General features: G+C 41.9%; 1 protein-coding gene and 1 long non-coding RNA gene across 14 annotated transcripts in view; one reads left to right on the top strand and one right to left on the bottom strand.

Annotated features, from left to right (window-relative positions):
* The window catches only part of ADGRL2 (adhesion G protein-coupled receptor L2), a 206,292-nt gene extending 198,814 nt beyond the window's left edge, over positions 1-7,478 (bottom strand). For 10 of the 13 annotated variants that reach the window (XM_062191628.1, XM_062191613.1, XM_062191620.1 and 7 more), the window contains exon 1: positions 5,592-5,669. The gene's annotated coding sequence lies outside the window, so the exon portion shown is untranslated. Of the gene's footprint in view, positions 1-5,591; positions 5,670-6,768; positions 6,843-7,125; positions 7,147-7,354 lie in introns of those variants that run through there. The other 3 variants (XM_062191614.1, XM_062191619.1, XM_062191617.1) reach the window with 3 other exon arrangements.
* On the top strand, positions 6,218-24,913 carry LOC133759894 (uncharacterized). The gene is made up of 3 exons (XR_009865928.1): positions 6,218-6,324; positions 24,508-24,593; positions 24,791-24,913. It is a non-coding gene; the product is annotated as an uncharacterized LOC133759894 (long non-coding RNA).
* Positions 24,914-25,180: the final 267 nt, after the last annotated feature.

The raw sequence follows: 25,180 nt of genomic DNA, 5'->3' as shown, positions 1-25,180 counted from the left end.
AACTTACACCAAAATAACACTGAGGGAGTTCCACAGTTTACAACATATACTTAAGGAAACCCACATACTATGCTCAAAACACCAAACTAAAGTCCTGAATAAAATCTAGGGTGAGACACCCAAGTCACTCCTCTAAAGGTTTTCACATTAGATCAAGAAAGATATCATTATTTTAGGTTTTAACTGCCTTAGCTCAAATAAGCAGCTATTCATCTCCAGCTCAAAAACAAACCATTTCCTCAAGCTTTTTCTTAAAGCATCAAAAAAAAATCATCACTACTTGACCAATCTTTGAGAGCATCTTAAGTAGCAAAAAGATTTTAAGAGAATACTCTCAGTTTATTTTTCAGATAACATCATCTAATTACAGTAATGTGAGTGATTAAATACTTTTCAACCTTTCAACCTTCAATCAAGATTTATTTGAAGTGATGAATATTTGGGTGGGGCTACAATAATTAGAGTTATGTAAAAGAGAAGTTAACTAACCTATGATTGTAATCTATCTTTGAAATAGAAATGTTTTCATCTTTCTTAGAAATTGTTACAAAACAGTTATCCATTTAGGTAACAACTAAAATTTAAACCATAGGAACTGACATGCCCTTTTCAGGATTAGTAGGACAAGTCGCTATTTTTTAAAAGCTTTATCAAAGTTATCAGGTGGCAAAGTTTTTAGGTAGGCATTTTCGCAAATAATCTGATGAGACTTCTTTATAATGGATGTGTTTAATTCCAAAAACATTGCCTTGAAAATAACTGAACTTTAGTTTAGCATGAAACTTTTCTGCTAAACAGATATCAATCCCGCACATCTCCCCTTCCAGACTCAAAATCAGTAAGGGAAAACATCAAAAGGCAGAGTGCTACAGTTTTGCAAGGAACTTTTGGTTAAAAAAAATTATATATATTATATATTTATAAATAAAGTACCTTACATGACACTAAATTCTTCCATTTCCAAAGCTGTATTTCATTTGCAATTGAAGGACACCTAATCTGTGATCTTAAGTAATAGCAACTGGGCAAGTGAGGTGTGGATTCTTGTTAACTTAGTTCCCGTAGGTAGGTACAGGGGGTTTTGCCCATACCTTCGAAGAAAGTGTAATTCTCTCCTCATTCCACATTACACCTGTCAATCGACTATTATTTGAATATTTATCCACGAATGTTAGGTCAAATAAATATTTTTATAGAAAATAAAGCAATAACATTTTATTACTACGGTTTGCAGATTTCTAGTCATGACCTCTCAATAATCGCACTTCCCACATTCCTATACTACTCTGGACACTAAAATACTATTTTAAATATTTTAATGAAACACAGAAAGCTTCAATAATGATCAAATAAAGATCTAACCTTAAGTAAACCTTCGTTTTAAAGGTCTCCTCTTGCTCATTTCAAGAAAGGAAACACCCAGAAGCCTGGTGTTAACGTTTCTGCTGATTGTGGAAATTGCAGCAATAAAAACTCCAACTGCTCGTCTTAAATTAAGGCTTGTAGTACTGCATGTGAGATCTGTATATTTACATTCGTTTTTATAACATTTTTAAGTTTTGTTGTCTGCTTTGATGTTAGGCACTAATAAAGCAGAGACTCAAAAGCCTGGAAAAAATTATATTTATTGGAAATTCTCAAGTCAAAACTTGAAGTAATTGGTTTGTTCTACCCCACATGATTCAATACTCTGATTTCCCCAACTACCTGCTCCCAGAGCAATCTGCATTTCTAAATTCGTTTTCTGTTGCCAACACATAGTAACCCAGTGATTGAAAATGGCAGCTGAAGTGCTTCTACAACACATTAATTTTTCTCTAAGTAGTCCAATTTTGTCATCTAAATGTTGAAAAATCTTCTCTCCTCTGCATTTTACACCTTTAGAGATTTGCTGAATTCAGGATCACCATCATATAAAATGAAGAGCGGTGTTTTCAAGACAATTTTTAGATTATCACTAATAGCTCTAAAGGATAATGTGTTTTCCTTATAACACTCAGCATTCAAAGCAGACTAGTTAACAGCAACTTAAGTGCAATAATAGCAATTACATCAATGTGGGCTTTTTTTTTAAACCACTAAAGTACTTCTCAGACAAGTGAAGGAATCAATCAGATAAATACACTATCATAGATGATTTCAGGGTAATGATATACTATTTGAATGGCACTAAAAATCCTCATCTTAAACTGAAAAAAAATTATCACCCTATTAAACTAAGGACTAAAAACATCAGACGATTGATAATGGCTTTTCGCCTCTGAAATTGTTATAGAATTACCACTATTAAAATAAAAGCAAAAAATCTGAATGTTAGTAAATAATCCTCCTCCAATGACAGGATATCAATTCAATTTCAAAAGCAAACCAACCATCAAAGGTAAAACTAGTAAGAAAAAAAGGGTTTACATATCCCCCAAACCTTCCTTAACATGCATTTTGATCTTAAAATTGGATTTTGTAAAAATCTTTAAATAAAACTAATTCTTCCCTAGAAGCTGAAGATGAAAACGTCTTCTCCCTTCATCCACATGTCCTCACAAACTGACCCAAATGACCCAACCTCTCATTCTTCCTGTTTTCTTCATTCAAGACAGAGTGAGCTGTTAGGAGCAAACCAAAGAGCATACCAACCTACAAATGCAGAACACCAAGAGCTAGTAAACCAAAAACATTGCGGGGCAAACAAACCCACTTTTAGCTGAATACTAGAGTTCACTGTGTTTTACAAAACACAAAAATTCTGAAACAAATCAGTATTTAAACAGAATTCCCTCAATTTAAATACAATTCACAAAATTTGGGATCTTTAGCACTTAGATCCCTTTTCCAAGTTTTCACTTGGCAATAGACATGGTGTTAATAAACTTCATGTTGGATCTTTAATTTCCAACATCCTCCACTGCCTTTTTCCCCCTATTACTTTACCAAGTAAATAAAAAATAAAAGTTTCCTGCACGGAGAAATAATTGTCCCTTTATCACAGAATTTCTCTTGTTTTAGGACTAATTAAAAACCTTTCTCATTTACTAACATAACAAAGTGCAGGTTCTAGAAAAAGCATTAAGTTAGAAGGAAAAGCTTTCTCACTCTGTCTTCCACTGAAGGGACCCTAAAAGGCAACAGTGACTATCATATAATATAAAGGTCACCCTTTTTCTAGGAACAAACCATTTATCAATGGAAAATAATTGTCTCGCCATTTGCAAGGGCTCCGCAGCAAAAGACAATGTTTTTTGGCTCACATAATTACAAAACAGTGAAAGTTCAGAAACACAGCCTAAATCCACCTCCCTATTTTTCTCACTGCCCTTTGGGCCTCCGCTTGGAAGCAAATGGAAGACAGGCTGAAGTTTTCTCAATTGAGCTGAAGCTAAGAAACCTTTGATATGCTAATATCCCCTTCAAACGGTAAGAATTCACACTTGCATTAATTCAAACAATTTGTGCAGAATGATGTGAAATGGCACCTCTTTTAGAGGCAAGCAACAAAAGAAGAGAATCAGGAATGTCTGAAGAAACTAAACAACAGAACATTTGTTCTGCAGTATTCCTTCTATCACGCCTGCACGTACTGAAGGGTGGAGGGGGCAAAGCAGAAAGTTCCATAATACACCTGAGCAGAAGCAGCTTTTCTTACCAAGGATTTCTCAAGCAGTGTTAGCGTGCTGAATTTAAAGTTACAAAGTTCCCTCTACTAGGTCAAAACAGCCCCCATCGTATCCGGGAAGGGTGCCATAGATGCCCCCCAAAACTACTCTATTTTTCTGCTATGGGCACAAGGTGCCTCTTTAGTGCCTATCCTTTAAGGTTTGCCCGCCATCAAAGCTGAGTTCCCCCAGCAGGTAATTATTTACCAAACGGATGTGACTTTCTTCGTTGTGCAACTCGAGGTGAGCAAAGAGCAAACTCGGTGGGGCCCGCTCCAGACATAAACACTGGCGGGGAAATGAACGCCCCAACTACGTCCTTAGTGACTCTACGCCTCTGGAAGGGAGAGGAGAAGCACACGCGCTGCAAAGAATGCAGAAGAAAATCAAAGAACGGGGGGCGGGGTGGGAAGGAGGGTGCCTCGGAGCCCGGCCTTTGTAACGGGAACCATATGGCTGGTGGCTGCGGCTCAGACGCTCCCAGGCTGCTGGGAGAAGCTGCTAAGCAGCCTGACACCTCTCAAGAAACAGGAGGAAAACATTTCCTCGGTCTGCAACTGAGACACCACAGTTGGCATCGGAAAGCACGGAGCGAGCGGGCCTGGGGCGGCGGGCGGGCGGGCGGGGGGCGAGGGGGGAAAGGACCAGCCCCTGCAAGACCGCAAAGGCTAAGACGGACTCCGCAGGACGTGTCTCTCCAACGGCGCTCTGGGGCACTGAGGGGACCGGGGAATAAACACAGCCTCACACACACACACACACACACACGTTCCTTAGTCTCCACTCGGGGACACCTTGGCAACTCACTCAAGCTTCCTGCGGCTTCCCCTGACCCAAACCCCGCCGCTGGACAGAAAAGAACAAACTTTACGTATGGCCCCAAGCGAAGGCATCTCGCAAGCCTGCCGCCCGCTGCCCCAGGGTCGTCCCAGCCAATCCAGACGCCCACGCCGGTGACCCCGGAGTCCCCGTTTCCTCGTGCTCCTCCCACGCCTCCGCGCCCCGCTCCCCACTAGGCTCCCCCGCCCCGCCCCGCACCACCACCACCTAGCAGGCTCCCTGCTCCACAGTCACGCCAGGAGCCCACGCCCCGTAACTTCCCCCGCAGGCCCAGCGTGGCCCGCTGCTGCCCTCTCACTGCGGGCCTGGGAGGCTCCGGGCCCCGCCGGGCCCCGCCGGGTCCAGCCCAGCCACCCTCCCGCCCCGGCAGCGGCCGCCCGCCGCCCCTAACGGCTCCCAGGCCCCGCGCCGGCCCGGCCACAGCCAGCTGCGCTCCGCCGTCCTCCTCGCCTCTCCATACAGCCTACCCACCGAGAAGAAACAGCCCGCGACAACTCATCCACTCCCCTGAACTCGCTCCCAGCGCCCGGCCTCCCGGCTCCACTCCCAGCCGGGACGAGTCGGCTGGGCGGGCGGGGCGCGGGGGGCTGCGGGCCACGGGGCTCAGGGTCCCCCGCCGCGCCGTGGGCCCGCGCACCTCGGGCCTGGCAGCCCCGCCGAGGGCGCGCTTCACACACTCACACACACCCGCCCCAACCTGGCTACCAAAGGGCAGGCGGCACCTTCCTACCCTGAGCTTTTCAGAAATCAAAACACGCACGGCTCCCCGAGCCCCGTCCTCCCGCCCCCACCCCGGGGTCCCCGGCAACGGGACCAGTGCCTCGGAGCGCGGCACCAGCTCCGAGACCAAAGGGGCAGCGGACTGCACGGAGCCGGGAGTTGTGCGGCACCGCGGTGGGGGACAGGGCAGGGGGCCAGCAGCCCGGGGCGCGCGGGTGCACCCCCTCCTCGGCCCGGCCCCGCAGAGACAGACGCGTGCCGAGCCCCCAACTACCCCGCGGCGCCTCCACCTCCAGCACCCACCCCCGGACCGGAGGCGCAAAGCAAACAGGTCTCCGCAGCCGGCCATAGAGGCACATTGTTCGCTCCCGCAGCTCTTACCTCGGTCTGCGAGCGCGCCCCGGGGGAGGGCCGTCTGGCGCGGGGGCCGCGCGGGGTGAGGCGCCGAGGGCAGCGGCCACCCGGGGCCGGGGAGGGCCGAGGCCGGCCGCCGGGTCCGCGAGGGAGGCAGCGCCGCGGCGCGCCGGCCGGACACGGCGCGTCCTCCTGCTCGGCCGCCGCTGCCTCCAGCCAAGCAGCCAGCGCCGGGCGGCTCCTGGGGCTATGTCAACATTGTCCCGCAGTTCCCGCACGCCGCTCGGCGAGAGAGGTCTTGCACACGCACGCACGCACACGCCCCCAGCCCGCTCGCTCCCTTAGGGGGACGAGGCTCGGGACTCGGCGCGCAAGGAGCGGTGCAGGCAGACAGCCCGACTGAGGCGCGCAGACTTGGGAGTCCCCGGGCAGCGGCGGCTGCGCGAGCGGAGGGCGGCGGACGCCGGCGGCGCGAGGCCAACTCAGTTTGTCAGCGGAGCCCGGAGCCCGCCGTCCGCGCCGGCCCGACTGGCGTCCCTCGCGCCGACCCTGCGGCCTGGGGCGGGAGGCGGCGGCGGCGGCGGCGGCCCCTCCTCACATGTCGGGTCTCCCGGCCCCGGGAGCCGCGGCCGCTGCTCCACGAACGGCGGAAGGCGAGGGGACGCGGGGCAGGGGGAGAGCAAGGGCAGCGCCACGCCACGCCACGCCACGCACAGCCACGGAGGGGAGATGCCCCGCAACAATCCCAAAGACTTCTCCGGTAAGCTCCCGCCTTCGCTCCGGCACCTCTGCGTGTGTGTGTGAGCGGCGAGAGAGTGAGCGGGGGAGAGGGAGCGCGAGCCGAGAGAGGGCTCGAGACGGGGGAGTGCGAAGTCCTGACACGGACTCCGCGAGGTCTGAACTGGAGTCACCTCCAGCCGCCGCCGCCGGCGCCCCGAGTCCCCACCTACGCCGCCCCCCCGGGTCCGGCTAATCATATAAACATATTAGCGTGTACCGCGGCAAAGGACAAATCGCTCCCTCCTGGTTTTTCCAGCAAGGGGCTCAGGCAAACTCTAAAGCAGATTACAGGCAGCTAAGTACAAAACGTGGAGCAGATAATCTATAACTCATTGCCGCCCAATGGCCATTTTCCACTCCATTGGAGCAGCTGCGGCGGCGGAGCGCCCGAGCCGGGGGGGAGGGGGAGCGAAGGGACACTCACGGGCTCGAGCCGTTCGGTGGCGGCGGCGGCCGAGCAGCCGCCCGAGGACAGGCCGGCCCCGGCTCCGCCGGCGGGGCGGCCGCAGGGCTGTCCGGGCGGCGGCGGCGGCGGCGGCGAGGGACGCGCGCGCACGGCCGCGGAACGCGCCCCGGAGGCGGCCTGCGCCGGCTCGCGCCCCTCCCCTCGGCTCCCCTCCCCTCCCCGGCGACTCGGCCTCCCCCCCACACACACCCCACCCCACCCCAGAGCCAGGTCCCGGGGCTCTGCATCCAGCCCCCCCCCCCTGCAAAACCTCTCCCCGCGAAACAGCAACACACCCCTTCCAGCCCTGCCCTCCCCATCCCAAATTCCACTCACTGCGCGCTCGGTCCTCCGCGCGCTCCGCTGGCGCGCGCTCTGCAGCCCGTGCACACACACGCACTTTAAAAACACTGATTTTATTTCTGGGACGGGGGTGAAGGTGTTCGCGAGAGCGCGGCGCTCCAGCCTCGGCGGCCGGGCGCCCCCTCCCCGAGCCCCTCCAGGCCCGGGCGCTCTCCGCTTGCCTGGACTTCGGCGAGGCGCTCGCGATGCGCCTTCTACCCACCCCGTCTCCAGGTTTTCTCTCTCCTCCACGTAGCGAGCCGGAGGCCCCGAAACTTTTCGTTTCCGCAGCCCTCCTTTTGTGTGACTGCTCGGCGGAGAAAGAACGTCTGTTCGCCGCGGCTGCTCCGTCCGGCTGCGGCGCGCAGGGGACGCTCCAGGGTTAATGCGTCTTTGATACCTGAGATTTCCGGCGCGCTCGTTAATGAAAGTTACATTTTTTTTTTTTAAATTGCGATGACTTCTTCTTTGTAGTTACATAGAGCTAGCTAAACTTGGACTTTACTGACTATATTTCACAAGAGCGTTTTGTTTGTTTCTGATTAAACTCCGCAGGATAAGCAACGGAAGGGAAGGAGACTTCCAGGCTCTCCCCTCGCAAGTACATGCAGAGCGCTCTTAGGGCTCTTTCCCTCGTTTCCTTACATTGAAACTGCTCTTGCTCTTGTCCTAGGAGCACACTTCCTTGCCCTCTCTGTTGGCAGCGTCAGCACACAGCCAGGCAGAGCCACCGAGGGGATCCCAGCTGAAAGGAAAAGACCAGGACAGGGCAGAACACGCTGCAAACACCGTGCCAAGCCAGGGGCGTGTGTCTTCTGCATCCGGATTTTTTTTTTTTTTATTACAAAAGTTTTGAGCTGAGAGTAGCTAAGTTTTCAGATTTTTTTTTTTCCCTAAATCACCGATTCTACTAATGAATGCAGCCCTTTGCTTTGGCTTCCCAGGAAAACTGAATCTCCCAAGATTTAAAACCTCGAGAAAACAGGATGAAATTTGAGCTGCTCTGCTTTCAGAAACAATATGTACTTTTTGTTACTGTGGGTATCTTGCAGTCATCATACTTCAGAAATCATTCCCAACGATGTTATTAAAACGTCAACAGTAGATTGTTCAAAAGACACGAAGATTCTAAACACCTATCAATGTTTTGTCACCGAGCCAGATATTTGTACTACTAAAGTGAGTCCAACTGTTGGTCAAGTTTGTTCTTGACTTGTAGAACATCATAAATTACATGTACATATATCCAGATAAATAGAACTAGTTTATTCTAATATCGTTCTCAGATTAAAACAAGAATCATTGATAATCCAGTGTCTTATACTTGATGTATTGATGTTTTAATATTCTCACCAGTTCAAAAGACAAAAGGAGCAACTTATAGCATTTGTGCTTTAAACTACACACACTTTTCCATTTGGATTTTTTCAGATTAAAAAATTCAAGTATAACACAGGATATAAAGTAGTCTGTAGGGGAAACACTTATGCAGAGCTGGTGTGAAACCTTGTTTTGTGCTGAAGTTTTTACATCTGTCAAATTTTTTAGACACAACAGATCTATCTAGGGAATTATTGTCAGGCTACTTAAAGTAGTTGGAAAGAAGGCAGACTTGTGTCATTTTCAGACCTCCGAGGTCATTTATATCATAGTCTCCTTTGGAATTTAAAATTACTCAGAATTGTAGAACACAATATGTCAAACTAATAATAATGTGCATTTACCAAAAAATGTTAGCCCTTTCTTTTGTGTAGCTTTGAAGGTTTTTGCTCATCTGGGCATGATTCACAAGAAACCCCAGTGAGGGCATAGATCAGTCTAATCCTATTTTCTTTTGGGAAGCAAAAGTTAGGCTGAAGTTTTTATTTAGTGAGCTTAGTAAGCAATCAATAGACATTTTTTTTTTTTTGCTTGAATTAAGCTGGCCATATGTTGGCTCATTTACTTATTTATTTAACTCTCCCAGAAAGAATCTCTGGAAGAAGCCACTGTCTACATTTCGTAGGTCTGCCACTCTTTGATGTTCAGGACATGAAGTGACTCACTCTGTGTCTGCACTCTGTTCCTAAAGGAACTGCAGCACAAACAAAGGAGGATGCTCGGAAGAGGGACGAGCTTATCAAAAGTGAGATAAAACCGTAAGGAGTGAAAAATACCCCGTAAAAATTTCAAATCTTAATTCACTAGGATGTGTATTCTTGAGAATTCAAAGGGCTTAACACTTTGCTAAACAAGCTTGCCATGTTTTCCAAATAATAATTGTAAAAGAATACCATCTCTAAGACCATATTTTAAATACTTGAGAATTTTTAATTATTTGTCTGCTGTTTGGACATCATAATGTTTCAGCCTTCTTCATGTACCCAGAGTATCCAATCCCATCAATATAATCAAGGTTACGCAGTTAGTCACAAGCCTCCCCTTCTAACAGAACACTTAAATGACACACACCAGAGTGTATCCACATCCAGAAACCATAATTTACCTGACACTTCATGACAATTCAAAACAGAATTTATGACAGTACAGGTGTTATGGTAGGAAACAATGAAATGCGAAGCTTAATAACGTCTGCAGATGCAGGCAAGTTAAAGGGACTTGGATTATGCTGTGCGTTCCCTACAATCCAATGAGCTGAATGACTCCATCTACATTATTACTGAAGTAAGGGCAAAATCATTGACTTGTTCATAATACTTGCTAATTGTTTTTAAAAAATAAATTCTACACAGGACAAAGGAAACATCCATTTCCATTTGTTTTATGTTAAATCAACATCTAACCACTCATGGTGATTTCATTCAAAGAAAACAGAAGGAATTCATTAGCTTATGTGGTTAGAGAGATTGATGGGCTTCAAACATTTTAACCATACATGTTTTTTCCAACTGTAGAAACTCATGTTTTTAATTTAAGTAACTTTAAGAAACCAAAGATTATTTTATTCCATGGTTTCACATATTTTTGATACAGAAATTATGCCAATTTTCAAACCTATTTACCACCCAAATACCTTTGACTAGAGAGACGTGAACAGGTGCTTGTCACAAAATATTTATGAATGACAATAGTTTGGGTAAGAAATCTAGGAAGCTGAAGAAGTATGAAAATGGACAATAGTTGCAAAATGTTGCTAGTCATGTAGGCCAATGTAACACAGTAGCTGCTTCACACACCCTGCTCTGGTAAAGTTTAATATACTGCAAGGAGCAGCTCTAAAAGGGGTGACATGAGAGTGTCATGAGAAGAAAAAATTGGGATTTGACCATGGGCCAAAAAAACTCCCTGGACAGTTGAGCTAGTCTCTATACAGGTCAATGAGGGAAGGTTGTGTCTCTTACAGGGTGTATATTTTTGCCTGTAATAAGCACTTGTGAAAGTTGTCAAAAGAAAATGCATGAGAAATTACTCTAGTTTCTAATGCACAAGTACAAATACAAATAAAATTAGCTAGATTATATTCTAACTTTAACTCGTTTTTTTTTTCTTTTTTTCTTTTTCCTTTTCTTCTGTTTAATGATGCTTGGTGCTGAAGCTAGTTTTCACTTCTCTAGAAAATAAACTATTTTAGAGCTCTAAAGCAGATCAAAGCAATATTGTGAATACCAAACTTGACTAGAACTGGTTGAAAGTGGCTAGCTTTTGTTTTTCATTTTTGCTTTGCCATGCATGTAGGCTGAAAAGAAATCAAAACTCATTCTCCATGAAAGCAGAAACATATGAAAGCATTTGGCAAAGCCAATAAGTTTTTAACTATTCAACCAGCTCCCTAGGCTGAATAAATTTTGTCCAAGAAGGCCAAATTTTAGCCAAACTGTAGACATACAGTTGCCAAAGCTAATGGTAGTTTAAAACACAAATATGATTATGATGTACTGTGCTTAATGATATTTTTTAGAATTATGTAACCATATATTAATAGCCATCATTTTATAATTAATACTTTAAAAAATATCCACCAGTACAACTGGTAGCATGACTCTAGGTGCTTCCCATATTTTTATGTATAGGATTATAGGGGCCAACATTGTGTGCACTCCAGCCCCCTACTAGTGCACCTGGGAAAGCAGCGCAAAGTGGCCCAAGTACTTGACCCCCTGCTACCCATGATGTGGGTGACCTGGAAGAATTTCCTGGCTCCTGGCTCCTGGCTCCTGGCTCCTGGCTCCTGGCTCTGCCTGACCCAGCCCTGTCTATTGCAGCCATTTAGGGAGTGAACCAGAAAATGGAAGATCTCTCTCTCTCTTTCTCTCTCTCTCTCTCATTTACTCACTCTCTTCTCCTGCCCCTTTAACTCTGCATTTCAAATATTTTAAAATCTCTTAAAAATAAAGGATTATAAATTTTTATGCTATCAGAGTTACGATACTCAAAAGTAAATCATTTTTAAAAGATACCCCTTATAATCATTATTCTACCAATATTACACAAATCACAGACTTTCTTTTTCATAGATTGTTCACATAACTCTTGTTAATCTCTGCACCTTGAGGGTTTTCTGTAATTGGGTCTTATAGATCTTCTTCTATCAAAGCTTCTGTCAAACCACAAAGTGTAACTATAAAAACACACATTTTAGACAAAGCCATCTATAACAGTCTATAATAATTATTTTGTTCCTCATACATCCTCTAAATGTTTTCTTATTAAAAGCGTGTGGTTTAAAACTAGGCCTCCCCTTCCCTTTTCAATTTATGCAAACCTCCATCACTGTCAACAATGAAGATGAAATTTCTTCAAACATTCTTTAAGGTAGTTGAAGTTAAACTTGGATTACCCTAAAATCATGACTCTTTGTTGGAATGGGCAGTTCTTGGTAAACCATCATCCATTATGTGGGTACAGAACAAAGGCAAAGACATGATTAACAGCAGAGGTGAATCTATCTATTTTTAACCCTTAAAGATAATCAAATAGCAATTTCATAAAATAGTCCAAATTGAACTTTTAGTGCCTGTGGGATTATGACTGTGGGATTATTCATATCATAGTACATGGTAGTATGGCAAAACTTGCTAAAGGCTTTTGAGAGACAGAAAGAAAACTCACAAATATTCTTTTAGTATTTTATTTTATTTAAAGATTTATTTGTTTACTTGAAAGAGTTACACAAAGAAAGAAGGAGAGGCCGGCGCCGTGGCTCAACAGGCTAATCCTCCGCCTTGCGGCGCCGGCACACCGGGTTCTAGTCCCGGTTGGGGCACCGATCCTGTCCCGGTTGCCCCTCTTCCAGGCCAGCTCTCTGCTGTGGCTAGGGAGTGCAGTGGAGGATGGCCCAAGTGCTTGGGTCCTGCACCCCATGGGAGACCAGGAGAAGCGCCTGGCTCCTGCCATCGGAACAGCGCGGTGCGCTGGTCGCAGCGCGCTACCGCGGCGGCCATTGGAGGGTGAACCAACGGCAAAGGGAAGACCTTTCTCTCTGTCTCTCTCTCTCACTGTCCACTCTGCCTGTCAAAAATTTAAAAAAAAAAAAAAAAAAGAAAGAAGGAGAGGCAGAGAGAGAGAGAGGGGTCTTCCATCTGCTGGTTCACTCCCCAGTTGGCTGCAACGGCCAGAGCTGTGCTGATCCGAAGCCAGGAGCCAGGAACTTCTTCCAGGGTCTCCCACATGTGCAGGGGCCCAAAGACTAGAACCATCTTCTATTGTTTTTCCAGGCCATAGCAGAGAGCTGGATCAAAAGTGGAGAAACCAGGACTCGAATCAGCACCCATATGGGATGCTGGCGCTGCAGGCGGTAGCTTTACCCTCTACGCCACGGCGCCAGCACCACTTTTAGTATTTTAGAAAGTGAATCTTCGCATAGTAGGCTAAGCCTCCACCTGTGGCACCGGCATCCCATATGGTCATCAGTTCATGTCCTGGATGCTCCTCTTCCAATCCTACTCTCTACTTGTGGCCTAGGAGAACAGTGGAAGGTGGCCCAAAGTATTTGGGCCTTTGCACCAACTTGGGAGACTGGGAAGGAGCTCCTGGCTCCTGGCTTTGGATCTGCTCAGCTCTAGCTGTTGCAGCCATTTGGGGAGTGAATCAGCAGATTAAAGACCTTTCTCTCTCTCCCTCTGTCTGTAACTCTGCCTCTCAAATAAATAAATAAAATCTTTAATAAAAAGTGAATCTAAGATACAATTATATCATACTTCTAATGTTTTCATAGAATACATAAAAAGTTTCATAATTACATAAAGTAAAATAATATTTGTAATTTCGTTATATTTTGTTTCTTTTTGGAAAATATTTTATGGTTTGAAATTGTGTCACATGAGATATTTGACCTTGACTTTGGTTAATCTTTCTGATCATATAAATTAGCTGTCGCCAACCTTTTTCATTACTTTGTTCTCTAATTGATTGTGACTTTTTTACTTTACTCTTCTGCTTTTATTTTATTTTATTTTATTTTATTTTATTTTATTTTATTTTTACAGGCAGAGTGGACAGTGAGAGAGAGAGAGAGAGAGAGACAGAGAGAAAGGTCTTCCTTTGCCGTTGGTTCACCCTCCAATGGCCGCCACGGCTGGCGTGCTGCGGCCAGCGCACTGCGCTGATCCCAAGGCAGGAGCCAGGTGCTTATCCTGGTCTCCCATGGGGTGCAGGGTCCAAGGATTTGGGCCATCCTCCACTGCACTCCCGGGCCACAGCAGAGAGCTGGCCTGGAAGAGAGGCAACCTTTGTTTTTAAAAGGCCTTTAACTGTTGTGTAAATTTTAGTAAAAATAAATTTGAGCATATGGAAACTAGAACAGCAGTTTGCATAGTAAAATACTGTCTTTTAAACCTAGCTCTCATCACATAGATTTTGGTAAGATAATAGAATATTTCCATCTATGCTTTCAGGAATAATTTAAATCTTTATAATTCAGTCCTCAACCTACTACAGCTCTTTACAATGCATTCTTATGGTCACCATGGAATCAGTTAGATCCTAGACCAAACAATGATGTAATAGGCATACACCTTTATGATAAGTAAAACTATATTAGAAGAGTTTTCTTTAAAAAATAGCATCCAAACTTAGAACCATACTAAAGCATCATTTATATACCAAAAGTATTTCAAATGATTTGGTAATGAGGAAGTTTTTTGGAATAATATTTAATGAAAAATTTGGAAAAGAAATTTTGTTTTAGTTTTAAAATAAAAATATATAAGTAACCAGACTAACTATTCTACATTGAATAGACGCTGCTTAACCATCACCTAGATAACATATTCTTTGAATGGTCTCATTTTAGTGGTCTCATTTTGCTGAATGGTTCACACTCATCCAAGTTCCAGATTACCAAAATCACATACCTACACTATAACTAAAACAAAGATCGTCAGAATAATAAAAGAGTGTCCTTTTCATTTATAGGAATATAAATTATGACACTAACTTAGTACTGTGTCCTTACTACCTGAATTAATGGCCTAAATTCAAGCCATGTAGTTTTAATTGTTCAGACAATGTAGAAGACATGCAAAGAAGGCTGATTTCCTATTTTTCAAATGGTAATCAAAATGCAATAATTCATAATACAGGGTTCCTGTATATATGATATGGTATGTCTCAAAGAAAGAGTTGATGGATATAATATGAAAAAAATGTGTATGTTTGTTAAAATAAGGAAAATTGAGTACAAATGCTGGCCATAAAGTATAAATGACCAAGTAACCTAAGCATGTGAATGATTTTTAAATAATAAGGATCCCAGGAAGATTATCATTTATCATTTAAAAACAAATGTGTGGTAATCAAATAAGGAATCTGAAAAATATTTAAAAGAATGAATTTTGACATTTTCATATAATTACTCAATATTTACTTTCTCTCCAATGCCCTATTACAAAATGATTTTAAACTTGATATATACATATATATATCAAAATATTTTATGCAGCTGTAGATTTGAGATGATAATGCTGGCCTATTTGTTTATATGAAATATTTCTATACATCATGAAATCATGAAATGTCAAAATAGATATTTGATTGAATATTTAGAAAGCTACCTTTAACTGCTTATGTGAATTTATAGCTTATCAAAATTTGGAGGTAAAATATTATACCTTACAACTGAGGGAAGTCTATCTTTGCCTGAATTTTCCAGGTAATGAAAGAAGTGTTTAAATACTCTGTAGTTAGATTATTAACTTCTACAAAACTGAAACAGATGTGTGTCTTAATATGCCATTAAATTTATGATTTACATAGAACCCTTACACAGAGCCGAGCAGAGGCCAGTGATTCTAATTTGCTCTAAATTTATAATAACCTGATCTGGTTTTTGTAAGTACTGAAACACTTTAAACAAAATTAGAAAGCAGTTGTGCTTTGTGTGATTAAAGATGCAATTCCCTTTGGGGTAATGAGAAAAGTTAGAGCACGTTTCTTTCTTTATGGATGTTTCTATTATAAACAAGAGCACTATACATTATACATATTTTTGTTACTATGATTTCCTTGTTTTTAATTATAAAATAAACCAATTGAATTTCAGTGGAGTCTCAAGTTGCCAAAATTTAGCTGAACAATGTGTACTGAGCTTCATAAAAATCCTGAAAATTTTTCCCAGGGTCCTAAGGTCTTGTTATTTAAATACTTGTTCACCATAATTTTCTAGAGCAAAACATCTTTCTGATTAAGCAAGGAGACTTAAGTACTGAATACATTTTAGACCTGGAAAATGACATCAATAAAATTGTTGAAGACTAATGATTACTGAATTCATGTAAGTTACAAATAGAAAAAAAGAGTCCCTTTTATCTCGTTATACAAGTAATAACATTTGCAGCGCTGTTATTAAAGTTTCTACTTTGCTGTGAATTATAATACATCAGCTCCAAAAAATCAAATCTATAGTACTTTATTTTAAATACTGTGAATACTGTTCCCTTAAAATTCAGTCAGAAAATGTTGATATAAAAATCACTGTAAGCATTATATGTGTATATTTATGTATGTAGAAAATAACTACATGCAGAAGTATCAATTCATTAAAAGTTTATCTCTCATAAAAACTTTATTAGCCCTTGAAGTCTTTGCCACTTCATATAAAATGATTTATCTTTTGAATAACAAGGTTCCATTAATCTGTTTGACAAAAGAATTTTTAAATCATTTCAATAATTTATTTGAATGAATTATTTAAATTCTGTAAAAAATATATATGCACATGTATATGTATATATCTGTGTCTATGTATTTTGTGTTCTGGCACCCTATCTCAGGAGAAATACAAAAGGGAATCCAGAATACATTGTCCTTGACACCACCAGTGTGGCGTGGTGTTGCTGCCGATGTGCTATTTGATCACCCACTGTTTGCTCAGGACCCCTGTTAAAGGGCCATTTGTGCTACATTTGGCACAACAGGGTGATTTCATGTCTACCCTTGCATATTGTTTTCTATATTTATTTTTAATTTTGCATTTTTAATGAAATTGTCATCTGGCTTTCTATTGTAAGATAAGGATAATAAAGACAATCATTCAGCACTCCTAGAAAACCTGCTTTCCTTGTCTGTGGCCATAGCACACAGAATGCGCCCGCTGTCTTAAGATCTCCAAAGCTAAGCAGGGTCGGGCCTGGTAAGTACTTGGATGGGAGAAAACCTGCTTTCCTCGGTTCAGTGCTCTGAATACTACTGGAAAGTGGTAAACATATTCCCTCCCCAGAGAAAAAAATCATCCGTGGGGAAAAAGGCAAATACACAAAGACAGAATATCCACAAAAATGCAGAAATCAGTCCACAAGACCGATGAGCACATACGGGTTCATATCACATGCTCCATATTCTTGGCATTCAGAAATTTTACCTGCAGATTTTTTCCGACTGTTCACAAAATTTTCTCTCAAATAGTTCTTATTCTTGGTCTTTTTCCCTTGAAGATACATTTTTCTCATGAAAAATAATGACGATGACTGAATAATTCCTGAGATAATACAATACCTTTATGACAGGTTCTCTTCAACTTTACTTTTAAACATGCAGGAAAATTAGCTTTCACGTAAGTATCTTCCAGACAGAACACAATAGCTCCAATGGATCCCATGGATCTGTTGTTTTCACCTACTCGTCTCCTTTTTTGGAAACTCCAACCTGTGTTCTCTCCTATTTGCTACTGTCCTCCTCTCCTTAGGTTTGGGGGGGTTCATTCAGGCTTTATTTTGTGACCCATCCTTTCAACAAATTCCTGTTGGCTTTAACTTACCGGAAAAGCCCTAATTTTACACATAATAAAAACCTGCTCTTGCGGCATTCAGTAAACTTTCCAACATGTATGTTTTCTAACCTCTCACTTTACCAGACATCCATAAACCCCACCATAGCACCCCACCATTTCATATCTGTTAGCTATGATACCCAAGCCTTGGGAAGGAGGTCTGAGAAGCCCTCCTCCACCTCATTGCAAAGTCTCTAATGTACCAAGATAGAGTAGTGACCTCTTGGGCAGGCAATTGTCTTTACAACACTCATTTAAAAACAGATACCTACATTCCTAATCTTTTAAAGCAATGCCTACAACTACTCTCTAGATACATACTAGTGTCTAGAAATGGCTCCCAATTTGGGGTGACAAAGGACATAGAATGATGCTATTCATACTGGTATATCAGTCCTGCTGAGGTAATTTTGAAACACTTTACCTATTTGCAGAAGCTTTTCAAAGAATGGTGATCTATTCAGTGTTTACTTGTAGTTGGTTGATGGAAAGATTTATGGAATAAACCAAACTTAGAATCATATAATCATGCATACCATTATAATACTTAGTTTAATATTAAGGCTACTTGTTATATTGTCCAAATACCATAGCACTGCTTTGCTGATAGGGATATTATAAGTCAATTAACGTAGAAATCATATACATGTGTGCTTATTACATGGGTACTTATCAGCAAATAAATTAACTTATTAATAAATACATTTACTTCATAATCATTTCATTAAAATATTTTTAAATGTTCTATAAGCACATGTAAATATTTAAATATGTGAATAAATTAGTGATTGCAATGAAAAATTAGAGTTTTCAAAAAGTTAATTTAATAACAGTGTATATATCTGTGCCCCCTTAAATAAAGAGAAACACACACAAATACACACAAATTGTTCAGGGACTTTCTAGTACTATTGTCTCCGTGTGTGTATGTTTGTGTGTGTGTGTGTGTATGATGGAAAGATAGGAAATCTCGCAAAGAAAGCAAGAAATTAAGGCACTTGAATTTCTGGATTTAAAAATGTTGAACTGTTGGCTACCTATTCCCATTTTACCTAGAACAGCCCTCCTGTCTTCAACTCTGTCTCAATACCTTATCTAAGATAAAAGACAAGTCCTAGGGCCAGCATCATGATGTAGCTGGTAAAGCTGACACCTGCAACTGTGGCACCATATATGGGTGCCAGCTCGTGTTCGGGGTCCTCCACTTCCAATCCAGAAAGCAGCAGCAGATGACCCAAGTGTTTGGGCCCCTGCACCCACGTGGGAGACCTGGAAAAAGCTCCTGGCTCCTGGCTTCAGCCTGGCCCAACCCTGGCCATTGCGGCCATCTAGAGAGTGAACTGGTGAATAGAAGATATTCTGACTTTCAAAGTAAATTAAAAAAAAAAAAAGACAAGTCCAGGGAATCTCAAAAATTGGAATCAATGAGACTTACATGGGACTTTTAAGGATTATGTCTTGTACCCTAGAACTTTGGTTTTATTAAAAACATTTCTTAAACTATGCATTATCCTAAAAAGTACCAGACTTCAGTGTTAGCTCATTTATGACTACTAGGTCTGAAACCCTACCTCCAAGAACCAAAAACCAATTTTTCCTGCAAAATCACCAGAAAATTTTATCAGAATATTTTAAAGAATAAATTAGCTAATAGAAATTTCAGAGGCAGGAGATACTCTAATTTTCTGCTGATACCTAAATGTATTTCTTTTTCCTTACATTTCCATTTTGCACTCTTATTTCTTAAACAATCTCTACAAAACAGAATATAGTATTTTGCTATCCAGAAAAGTCCTACTGAGTATCATTTTGTTATTCTTTGATGATGTGAAAATTTTCAGCATTAAACACCCATCAAAATAAACCTAAGGAGCCAGCACTGTGGCACAGTGGGTCAGACTGCTGCTTGCATCCCATACCAGAGCACCAGTGCAAGTGCAGGCTGCTTCACTCCTAGTCCAACTTCCTGCTAATACACCTGGGAAGGCAGCAGAAGATGGCCTAAGCTTGTGGAAACCAGGATGAGGTTCCTGGCTCCTGGCATGGGCCTGGCCCAGAAGTGGCTTTTGCAGCCATCTGGGGGAGTGAACCAGTGGTTTCTCCTACCCCCTCTGTTTCCCTCTCTTTCTGATGCTCTGCCTTTCAATAAATACCTTTAAAAAAAAGATTATCATAGCACTTACTATACCTCACTCTCTTAAATGTTTAGTAGACCTCCTAGCTCACTGTAAGCTCCTTTGACGCTAAAGTTAATATGCCCAGTGCTTAGCACAGCATACAATAAAGGTCTCAAACTGTTAGCCTGTATAAAAGCTAGCAAACAAATGTGATTTGTTTGCACCCTATATGTGGGTTCACACAGTCTTCAGTTGTTTGTCAACTGTTAAACTCAGGAAGCTTCCATTTAAAATATGAATGTCCAGGGGCCAGCATTACGGTGCAGCAGGCTAAGCTGCTTTGTGACACTGACATCCCATTTTGAAGCACCAGTTGGAGTCAAGTCTGCTCTGCTTCTGATCCAGCTCCCTGCTCATATGCCTGGGAAAGAACTGAGGACATCCCAAGTCCTTGGGTCCCTGCACTCATGTGGGAGACCCAGATGAAACTCTTGGCTCTTGGCTTTGGCCTGGCCCAGCCCTGAATGCTGCACGCATTGGGGGAGTGAACCAGCAGATGAAAGATTCTCTCTCTCTCTCTCTCCTTCTCTCTCTCTCTCATTCCCTCTTTCTCTGTAAATCTGTCAAATAAATAAGTGAAATTTAAAAAAAAATAAAAGTAAATATACATTTCCACCTTCTGAAAAAAAATGGAAAGATCTGGCAATATTTGTCCTACAAGTCAACAGGAGAGGCTCTCCTTTTTAAACAAAACACACACTCTCTTTTTTTTTTTTTGACAGGCAGAGTGGACAGTGAGAGAGAGAGAGAGAGAGAGACAGAGAGAAAGGTCTTTCTTTGCCGTTGGTTCACCCTCCAATGGCTGCCGCAGCCGGCGCATCACACTGATCCGAAGCCAGGAGCCAGGTGCTTCCTCCTGGTTTCCCATGCAGGTGCAGGGCCCAAGGACTTGGGCCATCCTCCACTGCACTCCTGGGCCATAGCAGAGAGCTGGCCTGGAAGAGGGGCAACCGGGACTAGAACCCGGTGTGCCGGCGCCACAGGTGGAGGATTAGCCTATTGAGCCGCGGCGCCAGCTTAAACAAAACACACACTCTAACTCAACTACATTCTCCACTATTCCTCATTATCTGCTCAAAATCAAGGTAAAGGATCTTGTGCCATGAATCACCAATTTGTGATCATGTTTTACGCTGTATTTTAAAGCTAGAATGAAAGGAAAGTGAAGTTGTGTTCAGCATCTCTATAAAGTGGGACATGGAGTTAAAGGATTCTAGGTTTGACTCAACTGCCTTTCACTCATGAACTTTTTCTTCCTGGCCCTGTCAACAGTTTAATTTTTGAGCTCTGATGGTGAATAATTTATATGTTGAACGAATAAGTGAATTATGCTGTCAATATATATGAAAGACGTGAAGAAATGTATTGAGTAGTAGTAATGGTGCTTTACTGAGTTCAAAGGATTTACATATATACTGCCTCATTTGTGGTCCTACTTTATAGCTCATATTGAAGTCATACTGCCCCTTTATTCTTATTGATTGGCCTAGTCTAATTTTCTAATTATACACCTATTCACATTCACCAGTTTTGTCTTTATCTCCCCACTGGCCACCACTTCCCACTACTCTTCCACGGATGTTTGCTATTGCACGTCCTTCTCTTTCTAGGACTCGTGGAAAGATATTGTGACAGAAGCAAATGATGATTCTGATTATTTTTGTATTATTTGAAATCTCTTAACATATTTTACCAAGGGAGGGCACATGAAAGAAATGAGACTTTTTCAACCCAACAGAAGCAAGGATTAATCAATGTTGTTCAGTAGACATAGTTAAATAATTGAGACACACAACGTTAACAGACATAAACACAATTTTTTTTAAAGAAATGAAGCCAAGGCTTCAATAAAAAGTGCTAGATATAATTGATGGTTCCAGATATGTTGCAAAAATTCTTAAGATTATCTTTTTCGGGGCCAGCATTGTGGCCTAGTATATGGCCTAGCATGCCATAGGAGCACCAATCCAGCTCCCTGCTAACGCACCTGAAAAAGCAGCGGAAGATGGCCCAAGTACTTGGGTGTCTGCACTTATGTAGGAGACCCAGAAGAAATTTTGGGCTCCTGGCTTCAGCCTGGCCCAGCTCCGGCTATTTCAGCCATTTGGAGTGAACAAGCAGATGGAAGATCTCTCTCACTCTCACTCCCTGTTTCTCTTCCTCTTTCTGCAATTCTGCCTTTCAAATAAATAAAAAATAAATATAAAAAGAATTATTCTTTTTAATAAGGAATATTAGCATTGAGATGATCTAGTAACCTAATCATTATTTTCAATATTTCAAACTTGTGCTGTTTCTTATTGGTAAATATTATTAGTATTATTACCATTATTCCTAATTTTATATTTTGGATTTTTATATACAAATTTTTAGTTTTGCTACAAATCAAAGCATTATATAAGCATGCCAGCTGGAAAATATGGTCATAATAGATTTCTTCACAAAATGAGAAGCGTCTGTATTGAACATGTTAGCTTTCTAAATTACTATAAATTACTTTATTTCCATAATATCTTTTATATCATTATGTCATATAGAATTTCTGAAAAGAATCTTTGCTCATTGTAGTAGTCTTATTCAAATGCTTGTCTCCTCTGTTTCATAGTTTTATGAAACTTTCAATTAACTACTGAAATTAACTTAATTTGTTTCAGAGCACACAAAACACCTGCTTACTATTTGACTAAAGAATTATCTAAACAGCTTCACTATTAAAACTTTATCAGAACAATTATATCTGTTAATTTTTGGCACAGTTTCCATTTAAAAATAAATCATTACGAATAATATCCTGTAAACCAGAAGACTGATACGGGCATATATGATTGGTCACCCTTCATAACAGAGGTTTTTTTTTTTTTCCCACAGAGCAAGTCTGTAATAAACAACAAGAATAAAATTTACTACCTATTAACCATAGTATTTATTTCACAAAAATTTTGTCTTCTGTTTTCACTTTTCTTACTCAATCAAAAGATAAAAGGTATATAGCCAATGCATAAAATTGGGTAGTTAATTTGCCCAATTAACTTAGTCTGTGATCATACTCAAATATGAAACATTTTTTACTATTAATTTGACTCAACAGAACACCTATACTTGAAAAGTGGAATTTCTTTTCATGATGCTTAATAAGCATCCTAGGAAGCCACACTTAACTGAAATGCTTTATATTAACTTCTTACTTAAAATTCTACAATTTGGTACAGTCAAAAATTTTGCTAAATAACATTTGAAATCACTTTGTTCTGCACACATTTTGAAACACATCCGTTGAAGCGTTTGACACATCTTTTGAAAGAAGTCATAGATCTTACTTTTAAAAATAAAAACTATACAAGTGAAGAAGATTAATCTTTCTTTCTCCCTTACCTTGAAAAATCTGGAAAGGCCCTTATAAAACAAAATGATGTAGATTCACTTAACTATGGTCAATGTTAATTTTAAGATGCTTGTGTTCCCAATTTTTGGAAGAGCACCACAACTTACAAGTTTAGGGTTTAACCCAGACTACCTGAGCTTAGATCACAGCTCCAGTGTTTTCATGCTGTGTGTTCTTGAACAAGTTTGGATGCTCATCTTCAACTGTTCCTTTCTTTATAGATGAGGAATAATAACTACACTTGTATTATAGTGTTGTTGAAAGGGTGCTATGAATTAATACAGGTAGCATTTGACACATAATAACTCTTTGAATAAGTGTAATTATTTTGGTACTGTTGATAGCATACAATAGTTGATAGTTTTTCAAAATGCCACTACATAGCCTTGCGGCGCCGGCACACCGGGTTCTAGTCCCGGTCGGGGCACCGATCCTGTCCCGGTTGCCCCTCTTCCAGGCCGGCTCTCTGCTGTGGCCAGGGAGTGCGGTGGAGGATGGCCCAAGTGCTTGGGCCCTGCACCCCATGGGAGGCCAGGATAAGCACCTGGCTCCTGCCATCGGAACAGCGCGGTGCGCTGACCGCAGCGCACCTACCGCGGCGGCCATTGGAGGGTGAACCAACGGCAAAAAGGAAGACCTTTCTCTCTGTCTCCCTCTACTGTCCACTCTGCCTGTCAAAAAAAAAAAAATGCCACTACATAAATGCACAATATTATACAAGCTCATGTGTACCAACTTGTTAACATTCTAGCTTACTTATTGTGTTATATTGCACCAAAGAATTGTCTGGTACATTTTGACTTTATGCTGGCTACATAAAATTTTATATTGACTACATAAAATTTCTATCAACTTGTATATGCTAGTGTTGCTGGCACTTTTAATGGTTTCAAGATATACTTTTGAAGGGTCTTATGTCCATAGTTTATGATTTTTGTTCTCCGTTAATCAAAAGTACTCAGTTTTTACCTAAATCCATGACTTTCTGACCTCAAAGGGATATTAGAAAAACACCTTGTTAAACTTATTATTCTCTGAAACACAAGTGAATACGATTATTTATCTGTTAGGAATCCCAGTATTTATTTACATATTCACAGTCAGGCTCCAAAAAGTATTAAGATTTATAAATAATAAGATTAAAAAAAAAGAGTATTTATTTATTTGGAAGTCAGTGCTACAGAGAGAGAGAGAGGGAGAAACACAAGTTTTCCATCCACTGGTTCTCTCCCCAAATGGCCCCAACACTTAGGGCAAGACCAAGCCAAAGCCAGGAGCTTCTTCCAGGTCTCCCACAAGGGTAAAGAGGCCCAAGGACCTGGGCATCTTCCACTGTTTTCCCAGGCAAGTTAGCAAGGAGCTGGATTGGATGTGGAGCAGTTGGGACCAGAACTGGTGCCCATATGGGATGCTGGCATCGCAGGCAGCAGATTAAGCTGCTACACCACAAAGCTAGCCCCAACAATAAGAAATTTTTGAAAATAAGAATAAAAATGCCAAGGCAAAGAGAAACTAGGCTGACAATTTCAAAGCGAGTAAAGTTAGTACAGGCAATGCATGCCCACATACATGATAGGTCTAAGCCGCAAGTTTGTCTTTATGCTTTTTAACAGACACACAAAGAGAAAACTGTCTTGGGATTCTCAATGCCCAGCCCAAACATCATGTGATGATGAGACCAGAAAAAACTCCTTAAGTGGTGAGTCTGCTCAATTACTTGCCTTCCCTTTATCTTTTCTCTGTTATTCAAGTAGATACAGTTCTGTTTTATTCTAATGCAAACATCCATTTCCTCCTTCCTTCCTTCCTTCCTTCCTTCCTTCCTTCCTTCCTTCCTTCCTTCTTCCTTCCTTTCTTTCTTCCTTCCTTCCTTTCTTCCTTCTTTCTTTTTTTTAGAAAAGACAGAGAGAGCCCATCTGCTGGTCCATCTCCACAAATGCCTGTGGCGGCAGAGGATGGCCTCATGTGGAGTCAGGAGCTGGAAAATGCAGTCCAGGTCTGCCACGTGGGTGACAGGAATCCAACCACTTGAACATCACTGCTGCCCACCAGGAACAGCACCAGCAGGAAGCTAAAGTCAGGAGTTCACCAAAAATCAAACCCTGGAACTCCGATGTGTGTCACAGGCATCTTAGCCAATGTCTTGACCTTTGGGCTGAGTGTTCACCCCCACTATTCCCTTTTCTTTTTTAATTTAATTTAATTTTAAAGCATCTAACATTTATTATTTCAAAAGCTTGTTTATTTATTTGAAAGAGTTACAGAGAGAGAGAGAGAGAGGGAGAG

This window comes from Lepus europaeus, chromosome 5, assembly GCF_033115175.1.
Source record: "Lepus europaeus isolate LE1 chromosome 5, mLepTim1.pri, whole genome shotgun sequence".
NCBI lineage: Eukaryota > Metazoa > Chordata > Mammalia > Lagomorpha > Leporidae > Lepus > Lepus europaeus.
Note: the sequence above shows the minus strand (reverse complement) of the source record. Positions and strands in the feature narration are given on the sequence as shown.